A 20,428-nucleotide genomic window follows, 5' to 3' on the forward strand; every position below is an offset into this window, starting at 1 on the left:
TTTGAACTTTGGACCCTTTTCTGAACAAAACCGTTGTTAAACAAACTTCCCATCCCCCACCCTATACTCCTTCTAACTCGAAGCATCTCTTGCCCGAACATTCAACAACAAACCTCAGCTAACCGTAGCTGAGTGCGCCCGCTAACAAATGAACAAATAAACTATTCGGGGTTGCGTCTCTATGTGTAGGCTCCGGTCGTGCCCTGGTGCGGTGTCAAACCAGGGGAAGGGGGGGGGGCTTCTGTCTGGGCTGGCCGCTTGGCTGTGTGTCTCTTCGTGGCTAGTCTGTATTTATGTTCAGTATAAGGTTGTTATAAAGTACCTTGACCCCTGCACGGTAGGGTCTCGAGTGTTTCTGTTCGCATGTATTTCAGGAGTCGGTGCTCTTATTCCTGCAGCTGTGGTGCGATTCCTGGTGCAGGCGGTTGTTGATCTGGCGGTTCAGGACCCGGCCGGGCACGGGGTGTTCTGTTTCTGTTTCTGTTGCCCCTCGTTGACGTCCAGTCTCCCTCGATGTGTTGTTCCGCCCATCTCCTCGCCTCTCCGGGGTCGGTGTTGTGCCTCCATGGTAAATTTTAAGTTGGGCAGGGAACATCAGGCCGTATTTCACCTTGAGGGATTGTAGTTGTTTTTTCAGTGCGTCAAACGATTGTCTAGCCTTCTGCACTTCCCTGGTGTAATCTTGGAAGAATGCTATTTTGGATCCATTATAGGTGAGGGTGCCTTTCGCCGGATTGGATCAGCGCATCACGATCACGATAGTTCAAAAGTTTGGCGATCACTGTGCGAGGTGGGGCGCCTGGAATTGGACCACACGTCGGCACTCGGTGGGCTCGTTCAATGGAAAAGAAATTGGAGAACGTGTTTTCTTCAAACATGTCTGTAAACCACTGTTCCAGAAATTCCAGAAATAGCTCCATATGTGGGCCCTCCGTTTTCCCCGGCAGCCCCAGGATCCTTACGTTATTACGTCTGGATCTTCCCACGCTCTCATCCACTCGCTCCTCCATGGTTTTCAAACGTGTTGTGACTCTGACCAGCTGCTGTTCTATGTTCCTTATTCCATCTTCCGCACCAGAGATGCGTTGTTCTGCCTCGCCGGTGCGCGATGTCAGCTTCTGGAGGTCATGTCGCAGGAGGGAAACGTCCATGCTGATGCCATCTATTTTCTGCTCCATGGAGGCGCGCGAGTCGGCTGTGGCCGCCATGATGTCCTTTAGTGATATCGTGCCCTCCGTTCCCGCCATGGCGTCTGGTTGGTCTTGTTCTTGTTCTGGCTGGCCGGTAGCTGTCGGCGTAGTAAATTGATCTATCCTGCTCTGGGATATCAATCTTTTGGATTTGTCTTTGCCCATGTTGAATGCCAATGTGTATCGCAGTCCGGGCTGCTGTAGCGGGGTGGCGGCAATTCTTTTAATGTCATGGGTTCCTTTCACCAGTCTCGGCAACGGGGCAGTCCTCTGTGCTCCACCCAGCGGGGCCGTTTCTTCTCGTTCGCCGCGGTGTGTGGTGGGCAACCAGCTCGCCTCGTCTCCCTAGCCAATTCACGGGCTCCTCTCCACCGACCCCGGCCTTGCCATGTCGTGCGGGGCGTGTGGTAGGTTTCCCGCCTGTCTCGCCTCACCAGCCAAGGCCTCTCCACAGACCACACGGGGGCTGCCGCCCAACAGCTCTGTTGATTTATGCAGGTGTAGCGAACAGATCGTTTGCTGTGCGGTCCGTGGGGGGATAGTCGCGATTCTCCCTCAAAGCGTCTTCCCGCCGTCCCGCCTCACTCCGGCCATCACGGCCATCTTGATCGTGCGATGCCGCGAGCGCGTCGCCTCCTTCCCGCCACTCCGAACTCGCTCAAATGGTGCATTTCGGCCTGGAATTTGCTCCATGTGCGCCAGGGGCATTTGCCTTCAGGAGGGTATGTGTTTTCGGTGGATTTGCCACTCGTAGCAGGCTATTTATTCAGGCTGTTTGCTGCGGTCGTCGGAGCGCCAGGAGCTCACGTCCTCATTGTCCTGTTGCTGGCCACACCCCCCTAGTTACTCACTCTTGAACAATCAATCACACCAAGGCTTCAAAAAGACCAAGAAGATCAAACCATTATTTGCTACGGTGGCATAAATACCATGGTTCAACCTGATGAAATGTATTTTAAGAATACTGTGATAAAAAAGAGAGAGCGAGTGATACGGAACACTCAATTGTCAGAAACAAGCAATACTGTGAAGAGAAAGAGTGAACGAGTGATGCAGAACACTCATGTGGCAAGAAACGGACTACTGTAAAGAAGAAGAATGATCGAATAATGCAGAGCACTCAATTTAAAGAGAAAGCACACAATAATCTCCCACTGGGGAAGGGCCCAGTTGTGTGTCATAAAAAGAGAAGAAGGAACGTTATCCTTGCAAGAGAGCCAGAGAGAAGCCTGGAAGTTTCCAACCAGCATAGCAGTGGATGCCGATTGAAACCACGAAATTCTCCAGGCCATGAAGTCAACCAGCTGGCGTGTGAGGGAAGCACAAGGAGAGCTAGATGCAGGAGATACCATGGTATGGAAACCCCAAAGAAGAAACCTAGTTGGGAGTTGTGGCATTACCCAGGAGGGGTGCACTGTGCAGTCTGGTAACAACACCAAGACCACTATGATTCTGACCCCACAGAGACGATTTTGAGGAACTGAGAAAGCTGGAGAGAAGGCAGAAGCTGTCCTGGCAGAAGAAGAGTTTCCCGTCATGCAAACGGGCTGGTGACACCAACCCCAAGGTAACTGGGACAACGGAAGACCTGGGAGGGATGATGAATATACCAAGTACATGAATCATGCTTGTCGTAGTTATTGAAAAGAGTGGAAGTCAAGATTGAATCATTACTGGCACAATCAAACTTGTCCCAGAAATAGTGAAAAGTGGAATTCGGGTGTGAATCATTACTGGCAAAATTATACTCATCCCAGCAATATTGAGAAGTGGAAATCTAGTGTGAATTATTACTGGTCCAGTCAAACCACCCCCAGTAATACTAAAGAGGAAGAAATAAGTGAAAATCATTATTGGTATAATCATACACGTCCCAATGACGGCAAAGAGTACAATGCAAATAAAAATAGTTACTAGTCCAAGAATACTTGTCCCGGTAACATTGAAGACTGTGACTTAAGTGATAATCATTGTTGGAAGAATCAAATATCTCTCAATGCTAAGAGAGAGTGCAAGAGATTAAGAAATCTGTCAAAAGTGTTGTTAACTGGCCCACCCAGGAAAGAAAGAGGACGTAGTGTCAAAAAGGAATAAAGAGGGTATTGAGCCAAGAGAAAGAGGAAAAGTGTTTAAGAAAGGAAAAGCAAAGTGTTGAGAACACGCTTTGAAAGCTTGCAAATCCTGTCACTGAATTGTGTGAACTTATCAAAGTAGTGGTCAAGAACTACTTGAGAATTGACTATTAAAGGGAATTTGGCTGAAAAGCAAAATACAGGAGAAGGAACTCATTCTCCTCTACTTTGGATATATTGGATTATTGGTAGTGTCAGAGCAGATAATAGTTGAATAGAAGATAGTTCTTCCTGTGAGACTCAATGACGACAGACAAGCACCTGAGTTACTTTATTTTAGGTAGGGAAAGCCAATAGCTTAGTGATAGCTAGGAGTTATTTACTCTCCCTCCTTGATTGAATAAAATAATTAAAATGGTTAAAACTTTTCTCTGGCCTTCTTCTGATGCACCACAGTTGTTAGTGTATGTCAACTCAATTCCAAAGTGGTTGTTTTTCAGGTATATACCAAACTGCTCTAGCAGGTCTTATGGACCTTGCCAGATCACAAAAATATTGTCAATATATCTATGCCACTAAATTACATGTTCACTATATTCCAGACAAATGAGGGCATGGATTTACTCATAATAACCCATGAAAATATTGGCAAGCACTGGGGCGTAATTTGCCCCTTTATCTGTTTCTTTTGTCTATTGATAATAGTGTCCACTGAACAGAAACGTTTTGTTTTTACTGAACAGAAAAGTATTGTTTTTCAAGGAAAACTGCAATATTTCCTTGATCATTTCTAAGTGTGTAAAGTAGGGGGCTGACGTACTGGCATAGGTATAGTCCATGCTCTCCAAGCCAGTTTGTGCGCTATGGATGTATAGAGAGCTTTAACATCCAATATGACTAGTAAATAATCTGGTTTCTAAATAACATCCATAGGAACATGCACTATATGCATGGTATGTCTCACATAAGAGGGCAGTTTGAGAACTTCACTTTGGATCATATTGTTAATATATTTATAAATGGGTTCAGTTACCAACCTGATCATGCTCACTGTAGGTCTACCTTCAGGGATTTTCCCAAAGGGTTTTTGGATCTTGGGCAGGAAATAGATGATCGGGTTCCTGGGATGCCATACAGTTAATTATTCTTTTACATCATCAATAAGCAGTCCTTTCTATGCCATTTACAAATTAGGTATTTTGCTCCAATTATAATTTCCTGTGTTGGATTCTTGTGTAATATTCATAACAGTCTGGTGTTTGTAAGTGATCCCTGGCCATTAGTGTATAATCAGTCTTGCTGAGCACTGAATACATTGCCTCCTTCATCTGCTTCCTCAATGATTATTTGAGCAACTGATTTTAATTGATGTAATAACTGTATCTCAGATCCCTTTAAATTATATCTACCTCTTGATTTGAATAGCATTTTCTTGTCTGCCAGTTTATGAATATCAAATGTGACTGCATTTTGAAAAATATCAATTGCGTTGTCAATTGAAAATGCTGGAGTAAACTTTGATTTTATTTTTTAGTTCTGGAATGGTGAGCATGTCCTCATCAATGTCACGATGATTGGTCAATATATGTTCAGAAATGGGTTCATTATCTTGTAAGATAATAGTAGATGTGCATTCCTCCTGGTGTCTTCTATTGTGATGTTACGGGTGGGTATAGTCATGCCTCTATTCTCTCTAATCTGATGCTTATGTGTAAATAACTTGTTAGCTTCAAATTCCTAGTAAATTTAAATGAATACATCCATGTGTCAATGTAATTTGTCTTGAAAGATGGTGAAAAGGATAATCCTTTATTAAGTAGTATGACCGACATCTGTGAGGGTATTGTTTGAAAGGTTCATAACTAAATTTAATATCTCATTTGTAGATACTGCTTTTGACAGCATGATCTTGTAAGTCTTCTGTTTGCTTCTAGCTCTGGACCTGAATTTGGTGCACCTCCTCAATTGCCTCTTCTTTTCCCTCCCTGCCTTGTTGATATATCTGTTTCTAATGCTTCTTGAAAGGGCACATGCTTGGTAAGCATTCTGCTGTTGCCTTGATTGTATCTTCTTATCTGGCCTAAAACATCCCTTTCTTACCTTGATCTACATGTGTGACTTCCACATTACTATGTGTTGTTACTGTTTTCTGGTTCACTATCGACATCTGAACTGGCTCGTAATGAGTTGGGAGAACTAACCCACAAATTAATGTTGTTGGTATCATCCTATTTAGGTTGAAAAGTACATAATCAATACTCACAATAGTCAGGAACGTCATTTCACCAAAATGCCTGTGGTAGCGGAAGTTACATCACATGACCTTTGACCTCTGATGCCATCAGAGGAAGTGATGTCATTTGACCCCAACGCGAAGCACTGGAACACAAGCTTTCACCCCTTGAAAAAACAGGAAGTGGCATCAGATAACATTGTTCCTATGTTCACTACGAAAAATATGGTTGCTATATCACTATAATGTGATATACATTTCATACAAGAATGGATCACCATATGTATCGTTAAGATAAGTGTGTATAGGCCCACATTACCAAATTACTGTGAATGCAAGCAGACATCCATGGCCAAAAGATAATGATGTGTTATTATACAGCACTTACACTTAAGTGCTATATATAGAACAAATATACATAAAATATCCCCCAACCTGTGTTGGTACTCATTTATCGACCTCAGAAGGATGAAAGGCTGAGTTGAGGTGTTTAAGAACAGACTAAATCAGGGACTCGCCCCCATGAAGTGTGCCTGAAATAAACCTTTAATGAGTCTAAAAATTATTGTATAGAATTCCAGAAAGACAAATTATTTGGTATTCCTATTCTTTCTAATTTAGGGTCACTGCTGAAAGTTTTAGACTTGTGGATCCCCTATCCTTTATTTTAATTTTTTTAAGAGGCCTGAACATGAATGCCAGCCACTCTAGAAGCAAAGAGCAACATGGCGCTGGCCAAAGCCCAGGACCTTGATTAAAAAAAACAATGATTTTTGTATTTCTTTTTTTAGGGGTAGCAGAGAGACCACAGTACTAGCAAGGGAGACCCTAAATGACGTCTCTGACAATAGTCCCTAAAGAATTTACATGGCTTCCGAATTTTAATTTCATCCTGGTGAATTTTGAGTATGTCATAAATGGTTTGATAATTTATTTCTTTAGTTGATGCCGGGGCATCCATTAGCAGTATTTACGATTTGAGTGTCTGAATCTGAGCTATCATTCTCTTATGCTCACGATCCGCATGGTCTATCAGCCATTCTATCATTATTTCGGAACCTTGATTTAAGTTGTCCTCCCATGTTTGCTTAATGTCTGAATCATCAGGTTTATTGAAATCAGGGAAATTAAGTATTCCAAGTCCTCTAGGTTTCTTATTCTGTTCTAGATAGTTCTGCATAATTGTTTGTTCCAAAATCCTATTTCTTTCTTTTTTGGATAGGCTTTCCAGTTGAAGACATGTTTGCCTGAGTGTTTCTTGTGAATGAATCGGGTTCCTTAAGGCATTGCTTCTGGTGCCCAGTGGAGCAAACAGAGCTTTGATATCTTCATCTCTAGATAAAATGTATTCGGCCCCCGTTTTTTAAGGTAAGATATCTAGGCTGCAGTGAATTACGTTAAGTGGTATTAATTGTATACATGGATGATGGCGCAACAACGTATCTCTAACTGCGCCAAGTGCCATAATTTGTAGTGATACTGACTTTGCTCCGTACACACAGGTGGAGGATGATGACGCCCTTCATTCACCGCAAAAGGTTCTGTACAAAGACAAAGGTCCTGTGATTGCGACGTGCTAAGTCTTTCCATATGTTCTATCAAAATATATTAAACTGGGGATATTGTGTTCATCAAAAAAAATGTTCAAACTTTCTAGTATATTACATCAAACAAATTACGAATCAAACATTGGAAGCGTCCCACCAGGAAAAAGCTCAACACAAATAATTATCTTTTTGCAAATAGGAATGGGGCTTCTTTCAATCCTAGGGTTGAATCCATACCATGGACTAATAATTACTTTCCCTAAAATCTGGATATTTTACTTTTTAGACAGAGCTACGCCTTTTCATTGCTCTCACTTTCCTTATAGCTTCGACGTAAGTCAATTGTCCATGGACACACATCTCCATATTACTATTTGGTACAAATAGTAATAGAGATTGTAGCCCACACCACAGTACTAACAGTGGATTCCTGTTCAACTCTCTTTCGTTAATTTATTACAGATTGCGTATACACAAGATGAATAGTCCAGTCCAATCACATTGTCTCGGGGCTAACTATGAATTATACTGAAACAGAGAATAACCTTTTATTATTGGGTAAGATACATGCATGATGGCCTTATGATTACTAATGAATCCCGTTATACATTTTTTATGCTAACATGCATAGATGCTACAAGCTTTTACATATATGCCTAATCTATTGCTCTTTGTTTATTGTTTGTTCCTGGTTTTTCTATTTCTGTTGTCCTTCTCAACTTTATTGTCCCTGTCTCCTCCCCATATTTGCCCTCCTTATTATTTCCTATTTATTGCTGACCAGCTCCATTTTATACTGTTTTCAAATGTACTGCTAACGTATTCACCCTATTATTCCTTGACATATTTAGAATTGCACGATCCATTTGATATATTATTGATGTAAACATTTGATTTCATTTAATTTGTCCAACTAACCAGCCTTGAAAAAGACCTGTGTAGGTCGAAACACGTGTTGGCGGTTACATGATATCACTTCTTGGATTGCAATAAAGCCTGTACTTTTTAAGACATGTGATTCGTAACTTGGTTGATGTACTATTCTAGAAAGTCTGCTTTTTTTAATGAACACTGTATTCTTAGTTTAATATATTTCAATAGACCACATAGAAAGACTTAGAGCGACACAATCACAGGACCATTGTGTTTGTATACTATCCAACTTAGACTTTCGTCCTCACCCTACTGATCATAAGATCTTAGGTTCTACGTGCCCACCTGTCTACTCTCCTATCGATTTGGGTTGAACCCATTAAGCCTGGAGGATGAGATGATCCAGGCACCCCAGCTCTGGGGAATACTTGTTTACTTGTTTTCAACTGAAGAAGAGTATGCAGAGAAGCTCCATCTGGTTAATAGAGGGGCAAAGAAGGACCAGCAACCAAAACAGCCACTTTTGCCAATGCTTTGAGCAGTGCATGTTTACATACTGCACGCAATTGTCAATTCCTTGACCAGTGATCGAAGTGAGTGCGAACGGTCAGGAGCGGTGTTCTACTGCTTTTATTTTTTTCTGTTTACCATTCTTCTAATTTTCTACGACCAAAGTCAACATTCTATATAGAAGATTTGTCCATTTGTGTGCCTGTGCAAGTGTGAAGTTGTTTGTTTGTTTATTCATTTCTAATGCATACCAGACTCAATGGTATCAGGGTGCAGCAGTAACAGGATATGCAAAGCTTAGGTTAGGTTAACCCGGTTACACAATGAGGTAATTAAAAGACATAGACAAATCAAATATATCCATTGTTGCACAGTGGAGATGTTACAAGACAGAAAGAAATGTAATATATACATTAGGTAAGAACACAATTGCAATGCTGGGTACTCTCATGGAAGGGACTTAAAGATCAGAGGACTTGAGCCAGTTTATATAGTTGATTCTGAAGTTGATCTTCTCTGATGGTCTGTGGCAGGGAGTTCCATAGTTGGGCAGCTTCGACGGGGAAGCTACAGCCGCCAACCTTTGAGAGCTTAAATCTAGGGATAGTGAGACAGTTGGAGTTGGTAAGTCTTGTGGGTCTAGTAGATGTTCTCCTGTGGAATCTATCCATGAGATAGGTGGGGACAGCGTTGTTCAGTGCTTTGTGGGTGAGGGATGCGGGTTTGAGCTGAATTTTATTAAAGGTTGAGAGCCAGTTATTTTGGCGCCTAATTATAGTTATGTGTGATCTTCTAGCCACACTGAGAGCCGCTCCTAAGGCATTGTTTTGGAGGATTTGTATCCTCTGGATGATTGATTTGTTAGCCCCAATATAGAGGGCATTACAATAATCGAGCCTCGTGAGTATGAGGGCTCTGGCCAGGATGATGCAATTGTCATTACAGAGAAATAATAGGAGCCTTCGTTACAAGTGACTTAGACATTTGCAATGCCCCAGCTCCAACACCTTGTCAATGTTGCACTATGCTTCTGCCTACTGTCTTCCCTGCCAAGCGAAAAGTTCCACTACCTTTTTTGGTACACTTCCACCACTGTCCTTGACTGTATGTACATTTATTGTTTTTTTACAATTGTTTGTCCGCTGTATTTCCTTTTGTTTTTGTTAGTCCTGCTTGTTATTGTCAAGTCTTTCTGCAATGTGTCAAAGATTTGGGAAAGCTCTGTTGTGCACATCATGTCGGCACATGGGTCCTGTGTGTACTCTTTTCAGTATTGGCTGCTGGTGCCCTACATAGTCAAATGGTTGTTGGTTGGATGCATGTCAAATAGTCATACTTGTTTGTAGACTTAGTACTGTTTCATAATGAGAAGGATCACAATTCCTCACTTTGTATTTTGAAGCCCCCAATAACCAAGCAAGGCAGGATGATAAGATTAAGAAGGGGAGCATGGATTTACCAACACTTGCGGAGCCGTTGAGTTGTATGTTGAAGGAAAACTCCCATGCTTGATCAAAGACTTACTTACTCCTCAATTGCTATCCTGCAGTGTCTTGGTTTGTCACTGGAGGTGACAACAAATGTATTTCTGACAAAGGTGAGATGACAAAATGGGTGTATCTTCTTTCAAGACATCCAATGATTTTATTTGGATCAAATATTAAAGGTTACGATAAAACACAGCTGCATGTCATTTCAACACATAATTACCGCCAGGGCCGTGACTTTACCGCCATGGTGCTAACTACGTTAACGCCATGGCGGTAAGGGGATTTACCGCCCCATTCCGACCTTGGCGGGGCGGTAAATCCCCAATCCCCATTTACCCTTCCCCATTCCCATTTTTGCCCCATAGGGCATAATGGGAGTGGGGAAGGCGTTAATTACGCCACCGTAAATTACGGTGGCGTAATTAACACCAAGTTCCCTTACCGCCATGGTTTTTTACACCCGCTAAAAGCAGGTGTAAAAACCGCCATGGCGGAAAGGGAACTCGTGATTGGCGGTAAGGGGTCGGCGCAGCTAACGATGGCGCTAACCCCTTACCGCCAGGGTCGTAATGAGGCCCAATGTATCTTGTTGCAATTCCATGTACAGCAGGGTTTTGTAACCCGTGGTTCTATAGGTATTTTGGACTATGACTCTATTGATCCCTCACCATTTAAATGCTGGGCCTCATTACACGGTAGGCGCCAAGGGATTACCGGCACCGGTAAGGTCACCGGTGCCGGTAATCCCTTAGCACCCTACTACGAGGTCCCTCAGAGGTTGCATTCCTTAATGCCTGGTCTGACCAGGCGTTAAGGACGGGACCCGCTGAAGGACTTCAGAGCTAAAAACGGTACCACAAATTGTGGTACCGTTATTAGCTCCTTCCCCATTCCCATTAAGCCCTATGGGGGCTCAAATGGGAATGGGGAATGGTATTTGGAATGGGGACTTGCCGGGTCTTCCAGGGTCGGAATGACCCGGTAAGTCCCCCATACCGCCTACCCGGACCCGGTATGCGGTAAGGGAGTAGCCGTGCTGCTAATAGCGGCATGGTTACCTCCTACCGTGTAATGAGGCCCTCTGTCTACGGTTGATGGTAGTTGTAGTCCAAACATCTGGATAGTTAAAGGTTGCAGACACCTGTTTACAGGAAAAGGAAATTGAAAATCCTGAGATGAAGCTTCAGAATTCGTTGATAAGGCCAGATTCAGAAGATATATGTTAGGTTCGGGAGAACTCTCACAAGCCTCTGGTATATGCACCAGGTCCACTGTGTGACCTCTCACACTGATATCTATAAGTTTATAGTGGGTGAGTGTCACTCCTGGCCTCAGGGTCTTGGTGTAGCCCACTCCTACAAGACTGGAGCTAGTCACTGTTGCAGAGACAGAAACAAAAGAATCCAGCTGGTACTTGACTGAAAACGCATAGCAAGCGATGTTGTAGCCCACCATCCATGCCGGGTTCACAGACGTGTCCAGCTGTTCCCTCATTTTCTGGTAAGCGGAACCCCCAAACTCTGACTGATTACTGATGATCGTGCACATATAGAAGGAAATCTGAAGACTTGAGAAACCTGAAAGGCAACATGCTGGGTCCCTAAATCGATATTGAAGATCATGAGGCCAATGGTTTGAAGTGGACGCTTTGCACAACCTTCTCACCCAACACAGGCAGAAGCGTGCCAAGGTGAAGAATGCCTACAAGATGGAGCATTTGTTCTTGGTGGAAGTGTTGACTGCGATCATTGATTTACTGGGTCCACAGGAGGTGGTCATTCCCAGTCAACCTTTCCAAAGCATGTTGTGTAGTTTATCCTTGGCCCAGTACTCTTTAGACACTGCGCTTCCTCTTTTGGAAACTCTTCTCATGTGGGTTCTCCCACCACATCTTGAATGATGATAACCAGATCTTCTACTGAAATCATTTTACCACATTTGCCTCTCCTGCAGAGTCTTTAAATGCCTTTCAGATGTCCGACACGGGATATTACTTCTTTATCTTAGGCCAAGTCCTCTAAGCTCAAAATGTCTACATACTGGCACATCATGCACCACCGCTCCACCCCTTTCCAATTTCTTTCCTCTAACCGTCTCACTCCATTCCCAAAAGCATGCAACCTCAGGCTATAGAGTTCTCAAACTCCACTGTAGCACTTACAGTGTGACAGATGCAAGGGTTCATTTCGTAAATATCAGAACATTCTCCTACTGTTATTCTCTCATCTCTGCTCTTGTACTCAACTTGACCACTGCTCTCGCCTTCTACTAGGCCGCCCTCTCGGCTCTTTTACCCCGCACTCCGCTCTTGTACTCAGTCAACTTGACCACTGCTCTCGCCTTCTACTAGGCCGCCCTCTCGGCTCTTTTACCCCTGAACTTTCAAATCCTCAAATTTGCACTCCTCTCCCACCTCAACTCACCACTTACATGCACGGTGGACACCCATGCATCGCTGGTCATTCTTCAAATTCCTTCAATCTGTCTTCAAGCCGCTTTATAGACTAAGCACCACCCACCCCACCCAACCTGGCCACCTCAGTTACCTGCCACGCCCCATCTCATATCGTCACTCCAGTACACCGAATGAACTCCCTGCTTCCGCATGGGGTTGTGGTGCCTCTCACTTCTGCACATTTTCTCGTCTTGGCACTCTCCACTGGAAGGCATCCTCCCCTGACATCAATACAGGATGCGCTATAAAAGGAGCAGAAATGCCCCCTTAGTTGCACTATTGCAGAAAGGCAAGAAGAGACAGCATTCACGTACCCTTTGTGCCTAGGGCTCATCATCCTTTTGGACCAAGCACACCTCATCACTCACTTGTGTAAAACATGTTTGAGAATTAGGCCCATAGTAATGTGCTGTGCGACGTATCTCATGTGCTATCATTTGCTCGTTTAACTGAGGAGTCATCCGCCATTTTCTCCAGGGAACTGAGACGCTGCAATCGTACCACACGTTTTTACCTTCTCCTATGTACCAGAAGATTCTAGTGGAAAGTGCCCACAGCATCATTATTTTCTTTTTAGATTAACAGCTGGGGTGGCTCTTGCCTACAAAAAGTATTTTTGCTATTTTATCACCAGCCCCACTCCAGTAGTCTAATTTGTGCTCTTCCTAAATCACCATTTTAGAAATATGAAACATGCTATTCCCAGCTGCATCTATGTGATTACTGTGACCATAAAATGCTGCAGACGAGAATGTCGCACATTTCAATGCAATTATATCCGGGGGAGACCCCCGTAGCCGCCCTCATACTTCCTCACATTATTTATTACCCTAACATACCCCCCACATATAATTGTGTTGAAATGCACAGTAAAAAAAATCAGGATTTGCGTCTGTAGTATTTACAGCTGCACAGTAATAGGGGGATACATTCCTCGCTTGGAGGCCTTAAAAAAATAGGAACTTTACAAATGTTATCCCGTGGTTCAGGCGAGCTGTCTGTCAGGGCCGTCTGCTTGTTTATGGTGACTTCCAGATGGGTTGTGTCTTACGAATAATGGTGGGTTACCAGAGTTCTGCATGGGGTTTCCGCAAATTGGTCCAGCCCACCCAGGCCACCATGGAAATTAAACAGCCCTCCCGGAAGTAATAATCAACTATGTACGTGGTTTGCAGGACACTGAATAGTTGCCCTGGAAGAACTTCCTGACATAAGGCTTCACCCTGGGTGATGCTGAGTGCAAGATTGACATTATTTGAGGCTGTACTCTTCATGAGAGGTTAACTATGTGACTCCTGCACCCAATTATCCAGATGTGTCCCAGAATTACCAACATCTACAAATGGTGAAACCTATAAATTGGGCAGATACAAATGTGGTACTGAAATGGGACAGCGATCTGAAGGAGAGCAAACCTGCCAACAAACACAATGATCACGTAGAATGATGGGTGCCAGGTAATGTAACTGGTAGAATATCACCAACACAGCAAGAAGACCAAGTAGATGGTTTGAAGTGAAATAGCACACGATATCCCACCCAGTTTTTATGCAGTTGACCTAGATTACGGAATAAGACAAACAGGTTCAAGTCCAAACAAGAACAGTCAAGTAAACACTGAAGCCAAACAGAAATCAGGCATGGCAAATGCCTCCATAGCCGGACGCGCGAACAACCGTAAGGACATCGATATGTCATCAATTAAATAGTTGATCAGTTCACTGCTAGATATCACCAGATAGTCACTCTATGAAAGATATTTAAAGGGCCTCATTACAACTCAGGCGGTAAGGGGTTTACGGCAGCGTTAACAGCGCCGACCCTTACCGCCTGATTACGAGGTCCCCTAGCGCCATGGTGCTTTTAACACCTGCTTTTAGCAAGTGTTAAAATCCATGGCGCTAAGGGACCTTGATGTTAATTACGCCACCGTAATTTACGGTGGCGTAATTAACGCCTTCCCCACTCCCGTTATGCCCTATGGGGCAAAAATGGGAATGGGGAAGGGTAAATGGGGATTGGGGACTTACCGCCCCGCCTAGGTCGGAATGGGGCGGTAAGTCCGCCCCATAGTTTACGCCATGGTGGTAAAGTCACGGCCCAGGCGGTAACTTACCGCCTGGGTCGTAATGAGGCCCTTAGTGTGTGCCAGTAGAGAAGGTTCAGGCAGGGTCCTGGGAAGGGACTGCACTTGAATTGGTGGCTCGCCAAGGTCACGGCATGTGGTTTCCACCTCCCGATGTGGGGCAGCTGTGTTACTATGGAGAAGAATGAAGTCCACGAGCAGCACACTTGCTGGGAAACAGATGTTTGTGGTTCTGAGCCTACACCTTGCATGTTTCCCTTTTCTAAAACCGCACCTCCATTCAATAACAACAAATCTATGCTTTAATCTGTCAGCCACAGGATTTGATCGTATGAATAACCGAATGCTTATAAATGAAACTCGAGTAAGAGCAACAGTCGCGGCCCCTAACAGAGAAGTGGAGGAATCAATTAACATTGACATGTTGATAGAGACTATCCCTTAATCCACTTGAAATGCAACCTACCTATAGCTGTGTAACCCATCTGAAATGCAACCTACCTATTACTGTGTAACCTACCTGAAATGCAACCTACCGATTACTGTGTAACCCACCTGAAATAAAACCTACCTAATACTGTGTAACCCACTGGAAATGCTACCTACCTATTATTGTGTAACCCACCTGAAATGCAACCTACCTATTACTGTGCAACCCAACTGAACTGCAACCTACATATTACTGTGTAACCCACCTGAAATGCAACCTGCCTATTACTGTGTAACCTACCTGAAATGCAACCTACATATTACTGTGTAACCCACCTGAAATGCAAGCTACCTATTACTGTGTAACCCACCTGAAATGCAACCTACATATTACTGTGTAACCCACCTGAAATGCAAGCTACCTATTACTGTGTAACCCACCTGAAATGCAACCTACCTATTTTAACTCTACAGCCGTGTGTTGCATGTGTAACACACTTTAAATGCAACCTACCTATTACTGTGTAATCCACTTGAGTGCAACTTACCTATTTTGACTCTACAGCCTTGCGCTGCATAACTGCCTGTAACACCTGACAGCATATTGTAATATGCCACATTGGGTATTGTCCCTAAATCTTTTGTTTCGGGGCATCAGTTTCCAAGCAGGAAAAAAGGAATCAACAAAGAAAATAATGGGAAACCGATAACCCCTTTCTACACCTTGATTGCTGTCTCTGGTGACCAACTTCAAAAGACCACTTTACTTGAAAGAGACATTTTATGGGATGATTTTGTTCATGGGATGATTTTTTCATGAACCACAGCCACGCGACAAAGGAAGGACCTTCAATATATATAGAAAAAAAAACACATTTTATTTTATGTTACAACATTTAAAAAAAACAATCAACATTAGTCCTATTAAACAAACACAAAAAACTCAATATTAGTGGTTCAACACAAATGGGGTGGTAGTATCGCTGTTACGTTAATTTGCTAATGTGCTCTAGTCACAGTAGCCTCTTGAAGGTCGTTCAATAAGAGTTAGTGTAGCCCTAATAATCACAGAAATTATAATGTCTTAAGCACATAACAAACAAAAGGGAATCACAGACTTCCTCCTACTCCTGCAAAACACTGATTTCCAATTTCCAGACCCAAGTTCGCACCCAGAAGTTATAGAACATAGAAACTTCCTGTTGACCAGACCTCCATTTTTAAAAAGGTTTTAAACAGGAAACCATATTTTATTCTTTACTCATTTTGAGTACCTGTTTATCACAAAACCATTTCTTTTTCTTTTATATAAAACACATTAAACATGTGTCAACACATAAAACATATTAGACACATTGTCATATACATACATTTAAGGTGGGTTCATATAAACAAAACAACCAATTACAGTACATCAAAAGATATCAATTCATCTGTTTTCCAAAAGGTCCTTATTCCAGCACTTCTTATATAAAGTGACTCAAAGTGAAAAAGTCAGAATGAGAGAACATTGTCTTTATTATTTATAAGGTGCTTGCTACCTATCACCTCTACAGGTTAGAGTGGCAATGGATGTGATTGCAGAGATAATGTCAACACAGAACGTTTCGGCCCATGTGGTAGAGATAAAACGCATCCAGCCTAAAACAAAAAAAAACATTGGTTAATTAAACACATAACATACAGACTTTTTCACAGAGTGTCTTCACTTGATCTCTGATCAAACTAACTGACTTACAATATTATCGATCACATAGAGAGTCAACATGTTTCAGCCACAGAAAAATACATGACATACTATAGCATCCGTTCAAAATCAATGGATGGCCTTCTTCATGACGGAATCATTTCATGAATTTCTGCATTAGTCTTGACTACCCCTCTGGTACAAATGTGTGATAACACCACAAAAACAATACAAATATGTCTATCAATGAACAACAAAAACCTTCTGAGGTGCATATTTGTTCAGGTACATATTTTATCCCGTGGCAGGGATCTAATTGGTGGAACACCCATCACTCATCTTAATGATGACATAGGGCCTCATTACGACCCAGGCGTTAAGGGTTAACGCCGTTGTTAACCCTTAACGCCTATTCTGATTTTAACGGCTGCTTTTAGCAGCCATTAAAATCCATGGCGCTAACCTGCCATGATGCTAATTACGCCACCGTAATTTACGGTGGCGTAATTAGCGCCTTCCCCACTCCCATTATGCCCTATGGGGCAAAAATGGGAATGGGGAAGGGAAAATGGGAAATGGGGATTTACCGCCCCACTCACCTTGGAATGGGGTGGTAAATCCGCCATCCACCATGGTGTAAACGTAGTTTACACCATGGTGGTAAAGTTGGCGCAATTAGCGCCTGGGTTGTAATGACCCCCATAGTCTCAATTTAACACTGACCGGTCTGCCTATATTGGGTTGCCTTAGTCATCAGTGAAGGTCGAATCCATTTGTGAATTGTAAAGAGTGAAGGTCAAACCAGCTTCCAGACTTCAAAACAAGAGCACAATCAAATTGTGAGTTTTTATGTGACATCTAAACGCTACCTTAGATTATTCACTGACATTATTCACAGAGACGCATAGGGCCTCATTAGGACCCAGGCGGATTTCGCGGTGCTAAATGCACCGCGAAGCACGGCGGAAAGCCGTCGATAGCGCCATGGGGGTTGGCGGATTTACCGCCCCATTCCGACCTCGGCGGAGCGGTAAATCCCCAATCCCCATTCTGCCCTTCCCCATTCCCATTCTTGCCCCATAGGGTATAATGGGAGTGGGGAAGGAGTTAATTACGCCACCGTAAAATACGGTGGCGTAATTAACAACGAGGTCCCGTAGCGCCATGGTTTTCTCCGCCTGGTAAAACCAGGCGGAGAAAACCTCCATGGCGCTAAGGGAACTCGTAGTACGGCGGACGGGTCCGCCGCGATTAGCGCTGGCGGAAACCCACTCCGCCTGGGTCCTAATGAGGCCCATAGTCTTTCATCTGATGCCCTTCTGTTAATTGTGCACTGATTGGTGCCGCTTATAGGTACTTTAAAACTTAAGACAAAATACTATTATTGTTCATTTACCTGATTCTATCCACTGTGTTATCTGTTATCAGGATTCGTCATGGGCCTGAACGTCTCGGCCGTATTAGTTAAATAACTACTGGGACTAGTAAAATGTCTCTTAATTAGTAAATTAACGTAACAGCGATACTACCACCCCATTTGTCTTGAACCACTAATATTGGTTTGTTTTTGTGTTTGTTTAATAGGACTAATGTTGATTGTTTTTAAAAAAAAAGTTGTAACATAAAATAACATTGATATTTTTTCTATATATATTGAAGGTCCTTCCTTTGTTGCGTGGCTGTGGTCCATGAAAAAATCATCCCATGAAAAAAACATCCCATAAAATGGTAATCCGGTAATCCTTTACCGCCATCGTTTTTTCGTTAGCTCCAACCTCGTAAGGAGGCCCCTTGAGTCAGTGTTTGCTTGAATCATAGTAATTGCTGTCCCTTGTGTAACTATTGATACTGCTCACTTTACTCTTGAGATAGGTCTGGCTGCTCAGCCATCGCTACCACTTTACTGTGTAGTACAGGCTTGCACCAAAGGTGAATTTGTACTGTCACTTGTAGTCCTAATTGTGTGTGGTGTTCCCAAAGGGTACTGCATATAATTCTGCCTAACACTGGTGTACAGCGGTGAGTATCAAGTATAGTGATTACACTTAGAGTGCTGTTATTACCTTGGATCAACAAACCACAAGGCAAACATCACAAAAAAGCAATATTAATCATGTCTGATATGGAAAGCTACAGTCAGGAGACCCTCCTTAGTTACACTGTGGATTATCTGAAAAATCTGTGTAGAGAACGGAATCTCTCTGTTAAAGGCAAAAAGTCTGAATTGATTGAAAGTTTGTTAGAGGAACAAAGTCTGGAGGGTGGGTCTGAAATACCTGACACCTCGGCAAATGTGGAAAATAATGAGGATGGTGATGTGTCTATTATTGATGAGTTAGAAGAGGCAGAGGTGTCTCATAATGTAGGTCTCACTGCTCCCTTACCTGCTCAGCAACCTCAACTTTGTCCACTGGGACCCCTACAGGTCCTACACTCAGTCCTGAATTCATTGCTCTAGGAAAGATGAGGCTTGAATTGGAATTTAAACGTTTAAATGCTCAATCTGAACAAAAGCATCAAGAACTTAAGCTCAGAGGAATGGAGATGAACCATGCCTTAGAAATGAAAAAGTTGTCTATTGAAAATGCTTCTCTCCCAGAGTCTTCTAGGTCTTCCAGTCCTAAGAGACTCTGTATGCCTAAAGAAATGGTGGGTATGTATGAGGCTAAGCCTGATATTTTGGATTGGTTGGCAATGTTTGAATATAACCATGGAATTCAAGACATTACAGGGAATCAGTTGCTTCCCTGGCTCTTCTCTAGGCTACCCACTGTTGCATCTGATGTTGTGATGGAGTTGGGGGAGGTGGATATGATGGATTATGAGTGTGTGAAGCTAGCTTTAATTGCTAGATTTGGAAAGACCACTTCCCAGTACCTTAAGAGGTTTAGGACCCTCAAAAAGCATGATGGTACCCCTTGGGCTACCTGGGTATGTGAATGTTTGAAAAACTTAGATGGTTGGGTTAAGGATTACAGAGTAAACAGTTATGAAGGTATGAGAAATCTTGTTATGTTGGAGTCAAAGTTTGATGCCTGCTCTCCTGAGCTCAGACAGCACTTGGCTGATTTTAAGGAGATAGATCCCAAGAAGTTAGCTAAGGCTGCTGACTTGTGGGTCGCCAACAGGGCTACTCACAAGGATTCTGGGGCAACTCAGAAGCAGGATGAGGGAAAGCAGCCAAAGAAAGTTAACAAGGAGTATTCAAATACCTCCCCTCCAGAAGAGGCCCCCAAACATAACCAGGGTAAGCCACATGGGAAACCAAATAGGGCTAGTGAATCCTCTGGTACCCAACCAGAGGGAGGTCAGAACAAACCCCCATTCCAGAGGGCATTTGGTAAACGCTATGTTTGTGTATCGCTCACCTGATTCCCGTAGAGGCGCCGGTCTTGACTGGGCGTATACCGTATCTTCAAAGGTGATGTGTAACACACGGCTGGCTCTTTGGGCTGGACCTCTGTGCACTGTATGTCTGATTCGAAGGGTAAGATGTCTGCAGATAGAAAATATGGGATTAAGGAACTGGGTTATTGAATGTCTCTCTCTTCTTCCCTTTCTCTTCTCCTGTAGAACCCCAAAGGTTAACGCTCTCACCTTAGGTAAGTGAACGCTGTGCTCTCCATCTGCCTCGGGGCAGGGTGCTGTAACCAGTTTCTTCACTGGATAAGGGGAGCAGGCTTCTTGACTTCAGAGGACTGCTGTCCGTCGTTTACTGCACGAACGGTAAGTTTCGAGTAATTCTAATGTCTTTAAAGTCTTTAGTAATGATGTCTCTTGTTTTGCAGGGTTCCGGCGATGGCAGATGACGGGATGAAGTGAGTTGAAGATGGAGCCCGTGTGATGAATAGAAGCG

This window comes from Ambystoma mexicanum, chromosome 12, assembly GCF_040938575.1.
Source record: "Ambystoma mexicanum isolate Mex_15411 chromosome 12, UKY_AmexF1_1, whole genome shotgun sequence".
In the NCBI taxonomy this organism is placed as follows: domain Eukaryota; kingdom Metazoa; phylum Chordata; class Amphibia; order Caudata; family Ambystomatidae; genus Ambystoma; species Ambystoma mexicanum.